Source organism: Meles meles, chromosome 7, assembly GCF_922984935.1.
Source record: "Meles meles chromosome 7, mMelMel3.1 paternal haplotype, whole genome shotgun sequence".
Classification (NCBI taxonomy): Eukaryota; Metazoa; Chordata; class Mammalia; order Carnivora; family Mustelidae; genus Meles; species Meles meles.
The window spans coordinates 30,489,598-30,509,863 of record NC_060072.1 but is presented as its reverse complement, the minus strand read 5'-3'; positions in this window follow the sequence as shown (position 1 = coordinate 30,509,863).

Here is a 20,266-nt window from a genome sequence, read left to right as displayed (position 1 = left end):
CGCCCCTGAAGGTGGGTTCTTTTTGTGCAAATGAATTACAACCTTTTCTAGGGACCAGAGTTTCTGCTTAATTTGCCTTCTTCCCCAGGGGTCTGCTGTTGTCCCTGTTTGCTGAAACACTAAAGAGTGTTTCTAAAGAGTGGGGGACACTGCTGACTCACTGGTCAGCCGGGTGCCTCTGCCCACCAGCACTAACAAGATCGTGTGGCCGTGGAAAGAGGCCTGGTGCTCTCTGCTGTGACCCGAGGCCCAGGCAGACACACATGCCCTTGACTCAAAGCAAGTATGGGCCGTTTGCATAAAGGAACCATCCAGATCACTTACACACAAGTTCCACTATCCTCTTCAAATACCATCTTTCTGCTATTTCATATTCTTAGCCTTTGTGAAGATAATTTGCCTTTTATATTCACAATCTCTGCCCCAATAATTCCATCACGATTTCATTGGATAATAAAAAATTCACTGAGCAATTCCGGAATAGAAATTTTAATCATCATCGTACAGAAACAAAGTCATCTTTTTTTAAATGCCCCCTTGATATTGATGTGATTTGCTAGCTACGTCAAACACAGCAAATGTTGGGTGGTCACTGTTGTCTCTTGAGCCATTTAATTTTTTTAAAATTTAGAAATACCTCGTGGGCACACAGGGCAATATCTTCCAAACCTTTGAGAGGCTTGTGGAGTCCCTCTGCTTCCCAGCAGGCAGGTTGGAAGGCTCCGAGGGAGGGTCAGGCACAAGCTGTGGGTATTGCCTCTGGCCTCCTGTTTGACCTCTACAGAAAACGACCTCCACATTCCAAGGCTGCAAAATTGCCATTGTTCACGGATGGTTAAATCCTAACCCCTTTTCCCACTGCCCGGGGTCAAGGGTAGAGGAGGGAGGAGAGGTAGAACAACAACCACAGGGCAAACTCATTAAAAAAAGAAAGAAGAAAGAAATGGAGAGGGAGCTCGGGAGAGAGGAAACACCAAACAAGTTTTACAGGTTTTGCTGCTTCAAAGCTGCCGTTTCAAGGTTATGGCTTTAAAAGGACAGAGGAGGCAGCTTTCCACCTGAGCGCTGGGGTAGAAGCAGCTAGGAGCTAGCCCGCCTCTGGAAAGAAGAAAGAAAAATCCCGAAGCCAGGTGGGGAATTTTGGCCATGAAACCAGGGCTTTCACATAATTCTGGGAAACCTTTGCTTCTGATGGTTCGCTGGCAAGGCCCGAGTCGTATTCAGTGCGAAAATTAAACTAATGGCCTGTTTTAAGTTCCCCAACTGGACTTTCCAAACCCAGGTGAGATCTTCTAACAGGCAAAGCCAGGTGCCCACCCAAGGCCTGCATCGTGAGGGGGAGAAAGGCAGAGAAAAGTATTTCCTTATCCAGCTGAATTTCACCGTTCCCAGATCAAGTAATTCCTTTCAAACACATTAGAACTTGTATGCGAACTCTGGGAAAGCCCATAACGTTTTCTTTTCTTTTTTTAAAAAAATATATTTTATTTATTTGACAGAGAGAAATCACAACTAGGCAGAGACGCAGGCAGAGAGAGAGGAGGAAGCAGGCTCCCCGCGGAGCAGAGAGCTTGATGTGGGGCTCGATGAGGGGCTCGATGTGGGGCTCGATGTGGGGCTCAATCCCAGGACTCCAGGATCATGACCTGAGCAGAAGGCAGAGGCTTTAACCCACTGAGCCACCCAGGCGCCCCAGCCCACAACATTGTCTGATTGGCTTTTGCTCTGGGGCCTCAGCACTTCAGAGATGTTAACACCTAACTCAGCAAGATAGTTACAAAGACTATATAGGAGGTAGGATTTTCAAAGTCTGCCTTATGCCACCCTGCCCCCCAACCGTTCTGACTGACTGGGGGTTGATTACATAACAAACCTAGGGCACTGGCTCACATTTTCTCTCCTGCAAGGCTCTAAAAACTCACTGAGGACAGAACGGCGTGGGAGGCACTCCCCCCCTGAGGTGATCTCTCTGACAGAGGTAGGTGGCGGCGGCCATGCGTTTCCATTCCTGCAATGAACTGCTTCACTCTTGTGTGATTTTTCCTCCCTCTCGATAACATAGCCTGGGTAGTGGTGATGAGAAGAACCAGGGCAAGAGAAATGCAGGTAAAATTAAATTTCCTTACAACTGGCAGGCCATTAATGAATACCCAAGACCTGCCAAGTGGGACGTTCCTCAAGGGACTCACAGCTGCCTTAAAGTTAATGCTTTGCTAGAGACTAAAAGCAACCTTAATGCCACAGAAGCCAGACCACCAGGACCCAGGAAGTTTTCTCCATCGTGGAGGAATCCTTTCAGAGACTTCCCCCAAATATATAATCAGTCACCCCGCACAATCACAGCGCAGCTCTTTCTGCCCACGGGTCCTGTCCCCGTGCTGTAGTTAAAGCACCTTTTTGCACCAAAAAGTCTCAATAATTCTTTCTTGACCATTGCACTCAATGACGCTGCATCAGTGGGAAAGCATAATGTGCTTTTCTGTACTTCTACGATCTTTCCCCCTATTTAAAGGCAACAAGCCAGCAGGAAAGGAACCAGAAGGAGAAGAGTATTTCTTTTTTTTTTTTAAAGATTTTATTTATTTATTTGACAGAGAGCTCACAAGTAGGCAGAGAGGCAGGCAGAGAGGCAGGCAGAGAGAGAGGAGAAAGCAGGCTCCCTGCGGAGCAGAGAGCCCGATGCGGGGCTCGATCCCAGGACTCTGAGATCATGACCTGAGCCGAAGGCAGCAGCTTAATCCACTGAGCCACCCAGGCGCCCCGAGAAGAGTATTTCTTAACATATGTTGATTTATTCAGAGGGCATTGTCTGTGTTTCCCAACCTGGACAGCATTACCAGAGAAATTCGCCTCTAAATGGCCCTTTAGGTTCAGTCTCAGCAAAATATAAGTTCAAACCAATCACCTGGCCCAAAGGGCATCTTACAGAGATCTCCACAGTTTTGCTCTCACATCTTGTGCAAAAGACCAGCACCCTTGCAGCTGCCGTGTTGCTACTGACAAGTGCAGGCAGGGACTGTCGGGGAAGACACGGACGACTTCTAGAGAGAGGTACAGAAGGACATTCAAGAGTGCCACGTCTTTCCTGTCACAGATGAGTAAGCTGAAGCCAGAGATGTTATGTTTTGCCCAAGATCATAGGCTTGTTGGAGGTTGAGCCAGATTAAAACAAAACAAAAAACATGGCCAATAGTTTCTGGCTCCATTCATTTTATTCAAAAAAGGTTGATTAAATGTCTACTATGTGTTTAATCTGTTGGGGATACAGCTGAGCATGACATAATCCTTCTTCTCAGAGGGCACAGAGCCTCAGAGGGATGAGGAACAAGGAAACAGCCAGTTTATACAACAATGGAGTAATAGGTGTAAAGGGTTCTAGGAGACCGAGGCAAGGAGAGAGGCGTTCCTTTGCAGAGGGCATCACATTGTCCAACTCCACGGGGCGACCTCTCCATGGGGTCCGTGTAAGTGGCACCCTCTGGAGTCATACGATGCATTGTCATTGACGACACAGCTATGGTTTATGACAGTTGCCTAAATATCCACTAGGAAATAATAGCTCTTGTCTGTATTTGGCTAAATTCAGGCATCCTAATCCATGCATCCTGACTCAAACTATCAGGCTCCTTCAGTTTTAGCAAGCTAGATTTTCAAATTCTGAAAATTTTCTCTGGCGAGAGTGTTCAATTTTCATTCCCTTGGATCCTTGTAATTACTAGGGACAAAGGAAGTGCGTGTGTGTATAGCGACAAGCGATTAAGGTGATGGGAATCCAGGAAGCCACTGAAAGCCATCAGCTGAGAAAGACTTCAAGATCAGAGTCAAACTTATATTGGTTGGATTATACATACAAAAAATCTGATAAGATCAAGTTTTGGAGGAGAAGATGTCAAAAGGGACCCTCATAAACCCCCAGCAAGACTGGCATTTCTAAAAGGCTATATGCGGCTATGTGTTTAAAATCTAAATTATACGCATACAAATAATTTTAAAGCAGGCTTTAAAACTATGTCTAGGAAAAAGAATGGTGTTTGTATGCATTTAAATGATGGTTCTCTGGATAGTGTGGTTATGGGTGATTTTCCTCCCTGGCTTTATTGAGATCTACTTGATCTAAAGCACTGTATAAATTTAAGGTGTACAACATGTTGATTTGCAAAATGACATATAAATATATATTTTGCAAAGTGATTATCACTAGAACTTGAACTAACATCATCATGTTACATAATTACCATTTCTTCCTGGGAGTGAGAACATTCAAGATCTGTTCTCTTAGCAACTTTCAAGTATACACCACAGTATTATTAGCTATAAGCACCATGCTGCACTCAGATCCCCAGAACTTATAACTGGAAGTTTGTGCCCTTTGACCAACATCTTCCCACTTCCCCCGCCCACTAGTCTCTGTAACTACCCTCTACTCCCTCTTCTATCAGCATTTTTATTTTTAAATTATTATTATTAGTAAAGACTGTATTCATTTGAGAGAGAGCAGGAGCGGAGGGAGCTGCAGAGGCAGAGGGAGAAGCAGACTCCCTGCCGGACAAGGAATGTGATGCGGGGCTCCATCCCAGGACCCAGAGATCATGACCTGAGCCAAGGGCAGATGCTTAACCAACTGAGCCACCAGGCGTCCCTCTGTCAGCATATTTAGATTTCCCTTGTAAGTGATCTCATACAGCATTTGTTTTTCTCCATTGGACTTATTTCACTTAGCAGAATGGCCTCAAGGTCTATCCCCGTTTAAAAAAATGGCAGCACTCCCTTTTCATGGCTGACTAATATGCCATTTTAAATTTACAGGTGCCCCTCCCTGCAAATTCCTTTATTTTACTTTTTAATTTTCTTTTTGAAAACTGTATTCAGTCAACAAACATTTATAGAGCACCTGTCCCATGCTGGGGGTTGTTCCCAGTACAGGAGACACAGCAGCCAATCTCGCGGCACTTAGATTCTAATGAGGGGATCTAGACAACAAAGGAAATGCATAAAATATGTAGTGATTTGGAGAGAAATAGAGAAGTCTAGCAAGGGTACCAGGGAGGGGGTGACTTATGAGTAAGTGTCAGGAAAGGCCTCAGAGAAAAGTGGTATTTAAGCAAAGACTGAAAGGAAGTGAGAGAGGAAGGCTTTCAGTGTCAGGGGAGAATGCTTTTCATGCAGAAGGAACAGCATTGCAAAGGCCTGAGTGGGGGGAGAGTAAGCAAAGCAGGGGAAGTAACAGGACCTGAGGTTAGCAAGGCAAGGGGACTGATTATGTGAGATTTCAAAGGTCTTTACAAGAAGTATGTATGGTTTTGTCCTGACACGGAAAGCATTGTCTGATTTTGAGCAGAAGACTTAGTATCTGGCACATTCTTCAACGGTATCCCTCTGATGGTGCGGGGTATCAAGGGTAGAAACAAGAAGATCAGCTGCGAGGCTCTTTCACTCATCCAGGCAAGACATTCTGGGCACTCAGAGCAGGGCAATGGTGACCATGGTCTGGGACCGGAATTATTCTGACCGTGCGCCTGATGGGATTTGCTGCAGGTTTGCATGGGTAGTCTGAGAGATCAAGCAAGGCTCTGAGGTTTCTGGCCTCGTTGGAGTTGCCACTGACTGAGATAGGGACCTCAGTAAGAGGAGCAGATCTGGAGGAAGACTGGGGATTCTGTTTGGGACATGCTAGATTTGCAGTGTCAAGGGGCAGTGGGATTTGGGGTGCAGGGGGAAGGTAGGAGAAGAAGCCTGGACCTGGAGTGACGTTTGTCTGTGAGTTTGTCAACACGTCTATATTAAGGCTACGATACCAGAGATACCCAAAAGACCGAGTTTAAACAATGAAGAGGTATCCAAACTCTGGCCCCCTGGGAGGCCAGGTCTCCTGCAAGAGAAGGGAGGGTGGGGCTTATGGCCATATTGCAAGGTGGGTGGATACAGGGGTGAGGGCTGTGGAAACGATCTGGTCGCATCTATTTCTCACTGAAACAGGAAGCAAGTGTTAAGAAGATAAACAGATACTCGTTAAGGACAAGGAATTAAAGAAAGAAAGACAACTGAAATATGCATGCTCTTTCACTTGGCAACATCACTTCTGGAAATTTTTGTTAAGAAAATGATCAGGGCTAGCTTAGTTGGCTGGCTCAGTCCGTAGAGCATGCAACTCTTGATCTTGGGGTCTTGAGTTCAAGCCCCGTGCAGGGTGTAGAGAGCACTTAGAAAGAAAGAAAGAGAAAGAAAGACAAGAAAATGATCAAGGAACTTTGCCAGGATATTCTTTGGCAGGGCTGTCTGTAAGAGCAAGAAGTTAGAAGCGATCTAAGAGACTCACAACAGCAGATTGGTTCTATTTAACCAATGTATTAATTAGTGCAGCCTTTCAAAGGCATACATTGCTATCAAAAATTACTGACCATATATTTAGAAAAAAAGGATAGCTTCCATATTTGTAAAAAAAAAAATATTAGTTTGCATCTACCTATGTTATCTCTGTTTTAAACTTGAAAACCCCCCCCACCAAATTGGATAATGGACGGCTGATTCTTTTCGTTGGCTGTGTTTTCTGACTTTTCCGTAAAAAGCAGAGTGAGAGATTTGTAATGAGGAAGCAACAACATGGGGATGTGCTCGTGTCTCTGTGCTATGTGGCACCTGTAGTTTGTGACTCAAGGTGTCCTGCAGCCTCAGCTTCCCCTGAGTTTCCTTCCACGGAAGGAACTTCACCCTGCTAGTGACACAGGCAGGGGACACGCTTACCTCCAGCCCCCACCAGCCACACCATGACCACTAAAACCACTTCCACCAAAAATGATGTGATATTTTTATCTATAATCTATTTTAAAATAATATAGGCCATTTGTGGGGGGGCATTAACTCAAATCAATGCAAGGGGAGATTAATTAGATGTGAAGAGTCCTAATTGAAATCAGCACCTTGGGGTTGGTTACTTAGCATAGGGAGCATGCTTCTATGAGTCAACAGTTAAGGGTAGTTGATGAACTTAAGAGTGTTAGAAACAATGTTTGTAGGGAAATTGTGAGTGAGCAGTGGTGAAACAGGACCCATTGACCTTGCACGGGCGACACGCTCAGGAGGTCAGCAGCACACGCCCACTCAGATCTGGAGTTTCTTTTTTTTTTTTTAAGATTTTATTTATTTATTTGACAGACAGAGAGCACTGGTAGGCAGAGAGGCAGGCAGAGAGAGAGGAAGGAAAGCAGGCTCCCTGCTGAGCAGAGAGCCCGGTGCGGGGCTCGATCCCAGGACCCTGGGACCATGACCTGAGCCGAAGGCAGAGGCTTTAACCCACTGAGCCACCCAGGCGCCCCAGATCTGGAGTTTCTTAAGCCCTGGGTCCCTCCACTCCACAGATGACCCTTCCTGCCTGGTGTCACTCAGATGTTACCTAGGCAATCCTCCTGTGGGTGTGTCAGGAAGCAGATCCCAGGTAAGATGATTGTCTGGTAAGATGCTGGTTGACCTGTATAGCCACAGCTAGGGAGCTGTTCAGAGCCATGAGGGCTCCTACCTTACATTAGCTAGCTAAAATGTGTATCTGTTGATTTTATTGTTTGTGTTTTAAGTAAACTCTATGCCCAACATGGGGCTTAAACTCACAACCCTGGGATCGAGAGTCACCTGCTCTAACGACCAAGCCCTCCAGGTGCCCCTGTGTGCATATGTTTGACCTATTTGCTCTGAGACTTCCTTGGATCATGACCCACCAACTGGTTGGGCTCAAATAATGGCAACTGGCTAGTTGGAAGAAACTGCAATTTACCAGGAAGAACCTCATAATCTCTGTTGATCATAGTGACTTGTGCCATTCACTACAGCTAAAAATAATCCTCTTGTTTATATATAATAGACATTTTCTCAGTAGTATATAAGGTGGATAAAAAAAGCATATTTAGACAATTTTACTACTTTTTGGACCTGTGTACAAAATTTAAGCTTTAAAAGTGGGCTGCCTATGACCTACCTTTAAAACAACCCCCAGCCATCTCTGTTTTAACCAGATTGCTGCCCTAGACCCCTGCTCTGGCGCGGCCCCCCAACCCCACGGCAGTTCTGAGGATTCTTCCGAAGGCCATCTGCCCACAACATACCACTTACCTTTGAAACAGCTGCTCCAGAATTCAAATTCCAGCCCCGAGCTGGCATTTCTCTGATCCATTTGTAACTTATGCACTATTAATGTTTGGATTATACTGGATAAATTTGGAGGTTAAAATTGATTCATGCAAATGGATGACTGAGTCAGCAGTAAAAACATGACCTAGAATAATCTCATGGTTTGATATGGCAAAAACATGTCTTATAATCTGTTTAACAGAAAACTTGATACTTCCTGAATGTGTCAACCATAACACACCCCTTTTTGTTAGCAGGGAGAAAAAGGAAAACTCTATTTTTCTTCTCCTTCACGATCAAGGAAATTCTTTAACGAGAAAACCTGGTTGTTCTCTGCACACTTTCTCGTGCTTTTTTTTTTCAGCCTGTGTTCTTTTCTTCTCTCGTCTTCTCATGCAGGGCTGGAGCAAAGGCAACCTTACACCCGGAATGGTGGCATTTAACCTCGTCTGTTGTTTTAAATATGCCTGCCTGATTCTGACCAGAGACCAAGATGAGCATTGTCAATAACGGGGCAGATTGACATTACGTGTCCTTCGGTATGACACACACAGAGGAATGGCACCACTTCCGTGATATTCCTGGCAAAATGCATATAGTGTCATAGAGAAACCCAGTCTACAAAACCAAACTCGGGGAAATTCTACCAAAAAAAAAAAAAAAAGTGTGAAATCTTCAAGAACATTGAAGTCAGGAAAGATAAAGAATGATTGAGGAATACTACAGAGACATCAAAAGTAAATGTGACACATGATGGTGGACCGGATCCAGAAGATAAAAAAAAAATAAGTTGTTCTGTACATACCAGAACAACAGGTGAAATCCAGATGGGGTAGATGGATTACATGGTGGTACTGTGTGTGCGCTCCCTTCGTCTGATGGCTGAACCGTGGTTACGGAGGAAATGTCCTCGTCTTCTTGTAAATACACACTCACATTTCTAGTGGGATTGGGCGTCGTGTCTGCAACTCTTAATTGTTTCAGGAAAATAGACGTGGGGGGGATAGATAGATAGAAGATGGGTGGATAGATGGTAGATATAGAAAGAATGATAGATCCATAGATGATAATAAAGCAAAAGTGGCAAAATGTTAGCACTTTGGAAGCCTGTAGAAAAAGGATATGGCTTTGGGGTGCCTGGATGGCCCAGTCGATGGAGCTCATGAGTCTTGATCTTGGGGCTGTAAGTTCGAGCCCCACCTTCAGAGAAGAGATTATTCAAAAATAAAAAAAAGTATCTGGCTTCATGTTGACTCTTTCAACTTTTGAAATTATTCCAAAATAAAAAGTCAAGAAAAAGAAATATTAAAGAGTCTTGTAAAGCAAGAGTCATTAGGTTACTTACCATTATTCTTAAAATGAGAATGTTCACGGTCACCATAAGACAAATGGCAAATATCTGCATCTATGTTATGCTATATAAGATATAGATAGGGAGCATCTATCTACTATGTACATGTGTGCAGTTCGCCTGGGATCTGGCAGACCTGCCGAGTCAGAACACGAGGATGCTTCTAGAAGCTCCAGGGGAGAAGACAGCTCACAGCCAGCACGGCACAGTTCCCTTTAAGCAAGTCTTGCCAGTTCTGAGAGCTCTTGGGTAGGTCTGGGAAGGAAGAAATTCTGCTTCCTGTCTTCTCTCGTGCGCTATTTCACTCACCAAGGTGTAAAACCTGAAAATGTATGACTCAGCAGAGCTTCCCAAACCGTGTTCCTCAAAAAAATTTGTGTTCTGGTGAAAACGAAACCCAAACCCCATCTGGTCCTTGGATTGAAGAAGTCTGTCATGCTTCCTACCCTAGCTCCTTCCTGGACAGTTACTTATTTCCTTATTTTAAGTAGGTTTTTTGTTGTTGTTTTTAAGTATAGTTGACAAACTTCCGGAACACTTAGAGTATGCATTAGTTTATAAATGTTTTACAGATGGTTGTATTTTGTGTAATTTGGTATTTTGCGGACATCTTTGTCCATGGAAGGCTTTCCCTCCTGTTTGACACTGATTCCGCGCCCTCGCTAACACTTGTGTTTCTCCTGGTTTTTTTCTTCTCCAAGACTGTGTGAGCCATTCGGGAAGCTGAAGGGAACCACCTGAAGATAGTGGGGCCTCAGGACATTGGTTGTTCTCACAGCTCTGCCTTCCAGCCTGTGTCCGTTTTATCCACAGGGTGACTTACCTCATGAGACTCATGCAATTTCAAGATACATGAGTAGCCACTGGTCTCACGGCGCTCCCCTCACAGCAGACGAAGAACAGACTGTACTCGCCCAGCTCTGGTGACTCCTGAATCTAGGAAAACTAGGCAGGGCTCACCCCTGTGGTGGGAGGGTCGTCTCATACGTAAGCCACATGAAGGGGAGTTGGACAGGAAGGATGTTCAGTGGGGGGTATCAGAAGGTTCTTCACAAAGGGAAATTTCAACATCAGAGAGCTGAGGGCGCTGTGCCCAGCTCAGGTAAACTTCTCCCTACCCCGAGCCTCCCAGACGATCACCAGCTTCTCAGGCAGCTCTGTACCTCAGGTTAGGCCATCCCAGAGGTGAGGAAGAAGGGACGCCTCTGTGTAGTCCCCTCTCCACAGGCTACAGTGTGGACACCAGTGGCAGAGACATAGGCCCACGCCGGTGCTGCTCCCTGAGGGAGGGATAATCATACCAGTGTACGGGGGTGCCTCGTGCATTTTTCTTGCCTTTTTTTTTTTTTTTTAATTCCTATGCTTTCCTACAATTGATTAAATTTTTCTTTTTCTTTTGGTGCCATCCTTCCAGGTTTCCCCAAGCCCCCGCTCCTAGGAGCACAACTTCTCAGGACACTACAGAAAAGATGACAGACAGAACGCAGGTTAGTCACCAGTTCCCCTCTGCCTGTTGAATTCCTAAACTTATTTCCTTTAAGCCTCCATCTTCGCCTTTTGCCTCATAATTTTGAAGCAAAATCCTTCTCGAGACAGGTCTTCCCCGAGTGCTAAGAACTGAACAATGTGTCGTCATTACCCTGGCAGTCGTTTCCTAAGAGCAAGGGCGAATTCAAGCGTTTGTGAGTAACTTAGCATGGGTCAGCCAGGCCGCTGCCGAGAACTCTCGATGCAAGGCTACCACTGGAGATTTCCTTTTAGCGAGTACAAACAAGGGACAGAAATCACCAATAATGTGACAAGCACCACATTTTCGTACCCCTCTAGTTGGCTTCGAACGTGTGCCCTCCCTCATTCGTCACCCAAAGATGAGAGACAAGAAAGTGCCCGGTGCCTGACCCACAACAGATGTCCAGTTGGGTGTTCTCTTTTCCCTTCCTTCCTCCCGTGTTTTCCTTCCCTCCACTGTCCCAGGAGAAGAAATCCAAGATATCACTGAAAATTAACGGAACAAGTTACTCCTACAGCCGCTCTCCTGTTGCCCTTCTTGAAATCATCAGCCCCTTATAATTAGGTCACTGTCTTATTCATTTGAAAAATGACTGTGGGGTAAGGTATGTCACTCACACACACCCACACACACACACGCACGCACACACGTGTGCACGCACACACACACATTTAATGTGAGATCCTCGACACCTCAATTTACAGTCGTGGTAAGAGCTGAGAATTTCAGGCTTTCTCCTCACCATCAAGTGTCTGCCCTTCTCTTAAATCAATGCTGGAGGTGAACTGGCTTGGAAAGTTTTTAGAGTCATTTTGTACAAGTGACCCTGTGCAGCCTACAGTTTGTCAAATATCTGCCTCAGAGCAGAGTCAGAGCCTTACAATCCCGACAATCTCTCGAGGCTCCAGACTCTTCAAAGCCGCCTCCAATTTGTGAGCCTCCTCCGGTCCCAGAATTCCTTCTGCATCTCCCAGCTCGGCAGAAGTAAACCAGAGGATCAGAGAGTCTCAGCGCAGGAGATTGTCCTCAAGGAGCTATTCTCTATTCTAAACTACAAATTCCTGACCAGTGGTAACCTAGCTTCCTCTGAAATAGCTCCAGGAAGGAGCTACTCTTTCTCAAGAAAGTCCACTTTGCTTTTAGAAAGTACTAGTTGTTTGAAAGTATCCCTTAGATCTGGTGAAAGCCTGCCTTTCTGTCATTTCCACCTCCTTCTACCTCCTGAAAGATTTTGTTTTTAATGCCCAGGGTTTCTCTGTAGCAGCTTATACCCAGAGCCTGCCATTTCCTATAAAGGAATCTTATGCTCGAGCAGGAGGGCCTGCCCTGTCCACCAGGCCCAGCTGAAACAACATCCTTCCTGTACCCAAGTGGCCATATTCTGGGTGTCTCTGCCATTCTGGTCTACCCATGGGCTGATCCTTGGCCTAGGGGAGGCCTCTCACACATGTTTGTCTTGCTAGGGATGATGATGATTTAATTCGTCAATGAAATTGTTTCTCTCAAGCATCTGGACTAGAAAAATGGGGACAGGTCATTCAGATGGTAACACTGGCAAAGCAGAGAAAAAAAAAATCACCAAGCCACGTTAGTGACAGAACACCAGAATCGGAGTTCTGCAGCTGGCGGCATGCATGGTACGACAGGGTACCTGTAATTGTGATGGGCTGTAGCAATACAGTTCATATCCTGCACTAGATCCAAGTTCTAGGCCCAGGTAGGTCTGGCCAGACCACAATTTCCCTCTTTATCGACAAACTTGACTATCCTCCTTCCTGGGTTGCCATATCGCCCAGCACTGTAATTGAGATTCTTATCTTCTATATTTTCACACAGAGTCTCCTAAAACTTCCTGCATAACTTAAAATAAACCGAATGAACCTCTAAGCCTTGAACCCACAGAATGTAAGGGTTCTCACATCTTCCAAGTCTTCCCTCCTCCAAGACAAAGTTCTCGAACATTGAAGCCGTCATTATAGAAGGGCTTCCAATGTCTTCCACTTCTCAGCCTCTCTCTGCCCCGTCTCCCCTCTCTGAATTTCTCAGTTCCCCCTCCTCACCTCCAACAGCCAGCATCACCAGCGAAGTAGAGCAAACAGAGCCCATCTGAAGCACGTCCTGTGTGTCTCCGGCATAAGCAGAATACTTGTAGGAAATCAAATGTCCATCTTCTTTCCATTTTTGGAATGATCGATGGAAAGATTTCCCTACTTGATCAGCCCCATGAAACCCAAGGCTTGTTAGAACCAAACCTGTGACCTGAATTAAAACGGGCGATTATCTGCATTCTCTTAAACGGAATACGGTGGAGAGCCTTCTATTCATCCCCTGACAACCCCTTTTCACTGGATGAGATTATCGGAAATACTGGCTCTCATTTCAATTTACTTAGATAGTATTGAGAAAGGAAGTTAAAACAACAACAACAACAACAACAACAACAACCCTGAACTCTGGATAACGTGTTTACATTGATTAGCTGAAAGAAAATGTAAATGTTCAAATGTTCACTTTTTTGACTGCAAGTAATAGAAAACATAATAATTACATAAACCACAGGACATTCTTTACTGGGGTATCTAAAACTGAGTTCAGGGTCTGTTGCCTCAAGATCAGAAGTTAAAATTCTGCCTCCAGAATTTTGCTTGACATTTTCACAGAACTATGTTTCAGACTGCAGGTCCCGAAAATCCTGAGCCACCAGAAGACGTCCCCTTCCACCCCATTAGCCAGGACAGTGGCACTTGGGCCAATCTGAGCTATAAGGGAAGCGAGGAAGTGAGTTTCTGGCAAGGGGAAGTGGGATTGTCATGACCAGGTAAGGCATCTGCTTCAATGAGCTTAGAATGCTTAACAAGAGAGTTTTATTTTATTATAGAAGTTAATACATCATTTTTTAAGAAAGTCTGGAAAACAAGAAAAAACATTTCCTAAGGCTCCTACCCAAAGTCTTCTCTCAATGCATTATGTACTACTGTTCTAATCCTATTATACATAAAGAATGATATTCCTTTATTTTTTTCCCCCACTGAACATACGATTATTTGAAAGCCTGATGATTTTTGAAATATGTTTATTGTCTTGAATGAAAATACAAAATAAAGGAGGCAGCAGAGACCAGTGGAAAGAAGGCTGCCTCAGGGGCAGGGAGGGCAGTCTGCGGCCTAGGTCCTGGCGCACATTTATCCTGCGTTTCCGTTTCTTCAAGATAAGGAGCTGTTTCCTCACTTCTACCATTTCCGAGTCCATGGGATCATGAGAGCTGCGCTCTGAGCCACACGAGCACACTGTTCGGACACCAATTGGACAGAGCAGTGACTGGCCACAAAGACAAGCAGACAGGTGGCTGGAGAGGGGCCGCTACGTGACACGGGCCGCCCGTAGGGACTAACAGAACATAGAATCCAGAGTAAATGACCATCATAGAGTACCAGATCTTCCCGTTTTTGAACAGAACCCAGAAACCTGGATTTTCATGAGCAGTTGTTTCATTTTTAAATATCGGTACCTAAACCGAAAAGCCACAGAGGTGGAACAGAACCCGTCTGCCCAGCACCGGCTGGCAAGGTGCACCGGCGGCCAACTTGACCAACGCTAGGTACAAGGACACTGAGAGGGGCGTTCTGAGGACCCCCTTCTAGGACAGCAATTGGATTATTACCCAAAGTCTAAGACATCAAATGCTTATATTAATGGTGAATAAATAGAGTCTAGGATTTTATCGCCTCTGGTGTCTTCTATCGGCCAGATAAGGACTTCCCATTGCTTCTTCCCATTGCAAAACCCCCCAGCTTACAGACGCTCTCCTGAATACTCAGTGTATTGGAAACGAGTCAGGACCCTCCTTGGCCACAACTCCTTTTATATACATCTCTCATGATCCCACCTGGTCCAAAATCCTGTCCTGTGTCTTTTGCTTGATGCTCGCGGTTTAGGGAGAAATTGGAAAGGAAAATGATGAAAGTCTTAGACAGGTGTTCCCCGGAGTAAAAGCTGCCACCTTAAGCCACCTTAATTGTTCTCTTCAATGCCCCCCACTCCGTGGGTCTTTAATCTCTTCTTTTCAGAGAAAGAGTGATCAACATCACAACATCACAGTGACAGGGAGACACCCCCCCTCACCCCCGCGCTTGGCAATTGCGACTCTCACTGGCTGAAAGCAGTGCAGAAAGAGGATTTAATGACTTTGAACTTTTTATGTGATTTTTGCCTTTGACACAGTTGTTATTAAGTGAGTTCTCAAAAGGCAACAGTCCCCTATAAGAACGTCAGGTTTCTAAATGATTCATCTTCTCACAGACCTTGATATTCAATCCAGGTGTAGGAATAAACAGTGTGGCCCTCAGGGTCTATCCTTGGGGCTTGGAAAGGCTTCAGTGAAATTCTAGAGCAAGGGACCCAGGCACTTCCCCTGACTTTCTCTTTGTTCTACTAACTTTTTATCTCTGAAAAGCAAAGGGATTTCCTTTGGGGATTAAGCAGAGGAAACAACCTAAGGCGGAGATAGTGTTTCGTGAGAATTATGAGATGCGAGGTATCCTGGAGTCTGAGCAAGAAGCCCTTCGCCCCAGTCTCGACCTCCTCTCTCTTCCCCAGCAGAGAGCTCCGCAGCTTCTCCCCATCTGAGTTTCATGGTGTCCTTTCTCTGGGCCACAGGAGGATCCAGGGCAGACATAGACGTGTCTTATCCCAAAGTGATGGCACGCTGCCTTTTTATTTTTTGGGTATTTTTGTGTGTGTATTTTTTAAAAGGTTTTACTTTACAGGTATCCTTCTGTTAACACAAAATCATTTTGAAAAGATATTTAAAAATCATTAAGTGCCCTGCTCATCCTACCGGGTCATGGTTTTGAGTCACTGAAAGGAACAGAGGTTAGAACGAGACAGATGATTAATTTTCTTTTTTTTTTTTTACGTATATGTATCTACTGTTTTTTTTTTAAATTTTATTATTATTTTTTATTTGTTTATTTACAGCATAACAGTGTTCATTGCTTTGGCATCACACCCAGTGCTCCATGCAGTACGTGCCCTCCCTATTACCCACCACCTGGTTCCTCAACCTCCCACTCCCCCACCCCGCCCCTTCAAAACCCTCTGGTTGTTAGATGATTAATTTTCTTAATGATACATCTGTACCAAGAATATGACAAAAGAGAAATACTCTTTTTATTTAAAAAAATTTTTTTTGGTGTTCCACGATTCCTTGTTTGCATATAACACCCAGTGCTCCTTGCAATACGTGCCCCCCTTAATAGCCATCACCAGGCTCTTAAAAATACTCTTCCTGCTCCCAGAAGGCTAATGTGCCGCTCTACAAGTTTGTCCTAGCCACACTTTTTATGCCAAACCAGGAGTCTGCAGAAGGATTGGAGTATGACAGTCAAGAAAAGGCTTTGCGTCAAAGGAGTCACAGCAGCCTGACATACCCATCTCCCGTCAACACAAGGCTAGATGAAAAGTACACACACACTGCTACCCGAGAGCCCCGGGAAAATCTTGAAATGAACAATGACATAAATCACATTCCTGTTACATTGGTTTTCCCGATCTTTCCACTCGGAGGAGTGACTGACATTTACTTTAAAAATGTTCACGGTAACCCGAAGGACCAAAGTCCAAGTTAGCCACATTTTTATTAATTACTTTTGAAATAAAACAATAAAGTTAATATTTCATTATAAATTTATAAATTATAAAACAATAAATATTGTTTTATTTCGAAATAAAACAATAAAGTTAATACTTAACTTTAAAATTTTCAAAGAGCCAGCTATTTTTCCCATTTTTTATGTGAACTTTGTTATATTTTTCCTTTCACTTTGTTATGATCACTTCTTACATTTTTAAGGAAAACCCTTGGCTCATACTTTCACGGTTTCAGTGGTATCCCATCTAATTTCACGGGTTGCATTTCTGTGCGTTAAAAATACTCTTCACTACATTTTGGAGTTTCTTCACTGCCCCAAGTATTATGGGATTTTAAGTTTTCTTTTCTGTGTTTTCTGTGTGATTGAGCGTTTCATTTGTTATTTCTAACTTTATGATTTGCTCTGTGGGAATACATGGAATATAGCATTGGAACTTCCTTTATATCATGTAATCTAGAACATGGTCAAATTTTGTTTAAAAAACCCACTTGGCCAAAAAAGAAAATTTGCTTATCTTTCCATTTAGTTCTTTGTACATACGTTGTTTGCCTCATTAGTTTTGTATAAGACTGTATCATGGATTACTAAAATTCTACTTCTGAGCTGTTGATACTCCCAATTATTTATGTTGCATTTCTGCCCATCTTTTCCTCTCACTTTTTGCTTTATAAATTCAGAAATTTTAGATGAGTGAGCTAGTTCTCCTGCTGCTTTTGTTGTGAAACTACTTTATTAGAAGACCCTCAATGCAGAGCCTTTATTTTTAATAGGAACATGTTTGAGATTTGGCCCAAAAGAAAAGACAACTTTTGTACTTTGCAAAGAAAAAAAGTAGTTGCGCACACCCTCTCTGCCCCCATTAACTTCTGCCTCTTGGCAAGCCACTGACCTATTTTCCTAGTGAGCCCAAGCTGCCATTGGGACCGAGAGTCCCAGCTGGGACTTAGGGAGGACAACCTGACAACTACACAGTGTTTCTAGATTCCATGTACATTCATAAATCCTCTGGTGCATGGAGTCTAAAACCTCGTGACTTGCTCAGGCAATGACACTGTATGAACCATAGTGGAATATGAAGCATACGATGTATTGAATATGTAATTCCACTTGAATATCTATTACAGACCCATCCATACTTATTACTGAGTTTACTCATGAGTTGAACATGATTGTCAATAACCTCCAAATATTGGAATCATCTTTCTCTCAGCAGCCAAATATTTCTACCCAAGGATAGAGGGCTTATCTTTCAATCCTCTTAGATGCACAGAATTTATTTTGAGAACAACAGACCAAGTTTGCTCCTCATGTGAATGAAAGGTTAAGTGAGGTTCTGGATTGCTTTGTCTTCAAAGAAAAGGCAGAAAGCAAATGATACTTGTTTTCCAAATGTCAAAGGGCAGGGACAGTATGAATTCCCGGTAAGTCTTTGTCTCACTGGCACTTACTTGGTTCACATTCCAGTCCCTTCTCCCACTTCTCATTTCTGCCCTTCCTCTATTTAGGATAATTATGGCATTTGTATGCTTGGGCTGAATTCCTCTGAAGTTGCTCAGAGACTAGCTTTTGGCCTGAACCCTGAGGTTTTCAGTGTATGGAAAGCTAATTTCTTTTTACATATTATTCTATTTGTTGTACTTTTAATAAGGAAAACATTAGTTCTGGATTAAATACTATGCTTTCATTCATTAGCACTTAATACCTGTATCCTTCCCACAGTTATAGTTGAAATCATATTACTTGGAAATACAATCCAGGGAAACAAAATGATTAATAAAGAGCATTAATAGCTAACATTTACTGAGCACTTAATTCTCTGACAGCTATTGTGCTAATCATTTCACAAACATAATAATTATTTTCACCTTTTATAGGCGAGGAAAATGAAGCTTTGTGAACACCTTTCCTAAAGGTCATACAGCTAGAGAAAAGCAAAGCCAGAATGTACACCCAGGTGTTTCTGGTTTTGAAGACTGCATGTGGGCGCCTGCATGGCTCTGTTGGTTAAGTGTCTGCCTTTAGCTCAGGTCATGATCTTAGGGTCGTGGGATCAAGCCCCACGTCCCGCTCCCTGCTGAGCAGGGAATCTGCTTCTCCCTCTCCTTATGATACCCTGCCTCTTTACCCTTGCTCATGTTCTTTCTCTCTTTCTCGAATACATAAAATCTTTTTAAAAAGGGTGTGTGTGTCTTTATTTATTTGAAAGACAGAAATTACAAGTAGGTGGAGAGGCAGGCAGAGAGAGAGAGAGGAGGAAGCAGGCTCCCTGCTGAGCAGAGAGCCCCTTGCGGGGCTCAACCCAGGACCCTAGGATCATGACCTGAGCCGAAGGCAGAGGCTTTAACCCACTGAGCCACCCAGGTGCCCCGGTGTGTGTCTTTAAAAAAAGGCTGTCCATGTACCTATTGAGCATACAACAAATAGCAAGCCAGAGCAATGCCTCACTATGCCCCAAGCATCTAAATTTTTACCTATGTCCACTCAGCCTAGTCTTAACTACTTTCAGCTGGAAGTGAATTGAAAAACAAATTTTTTTTAAAACCCTCAAATAAATGAAAATCCTCATTTACTCAACAAGTATCTGCTATGTGCTTGGTGGGGAAACCTAGAGATGACAGCACTTGCTTTTGGGGAAGGTAGAGCCACAGTGGAAAGGGCAGAATTGCAATGGTATTGCCATCTATGTTGGACCAGAGACATGCAGGGAATGAGTGGAGTGAATGATTTCATCCTGGGTGGTCACGGAGGGCACCTCTGAAAATGCAACCTGTGGGGGTGCCTGGCTGGCATAGTCTGTGGAGTGTGCAACTCTTGATCATGAAGTTGTGGGTTCGAGCTCCATGTTGGGTGTGGAGATTGCTTAAGAATAAAAATTTTTTTTTAAAGATTTCATTTATTTATTTGAGAGAGAGAACGAATGAGAGCACAAGCAAGGAGAGCAGCAGAGGGAGAGGGAGAAGCAAGCGGGCTCCCGACTGAGCAGGGAGACTGATGTGGGGCTCCATCCCAGGACCCTGGGATCATGACCTGAGTTGAAGGCAGGCAGCTAATTGACTGAGCCACCCAGGAGCCCCAAGAAAAAATATTTTTACAAAAAGATGTCTTTGAAAAGGCAACCCGTGAGCACGGCTGGAATGTTAGGAGGGCTGGGGATGGAGAGTTCCAGGTGGAGGGAATGGCAAGTACAAAAGCCATCAGGCAGGAGCTATTTCGCTTCTTCAAAGGAAGGCAAAGAGGCCACTAAGGCCAGAGGGCAGTGAGGGAGGGTGACCCAAGGCGGTGGGGGAGAGGAGTTCCACAAGGAGGGGGTAGGGGTCACATTACTACTGCCAAGGCTTGAGCCTTCACGCTGCTGAGGGAGATGGGAAGCCCTGGAAGGTCTGGAGCAGAAGGGCCGTACGGGTAAACTCGCTCTTCAGTGAGTACTCCGGCCGACTGCAAGGACAGCAGGCAGGCCTGCAGGGAGGTGGATGTCATCGTCAGTAAGAGATAACGGTGGCCTCGGCCCTGGCAGGTGACAGAGGAATGAAGTGAGAAGTGACGGGGTGTTTCATCCATTCGGACAAAATCTTCCAAAGGAATAGAATGTGAGGTGTGAGAGAAAGCAGGCAAGCCTAACTCTGAGGTTGTCAGCCT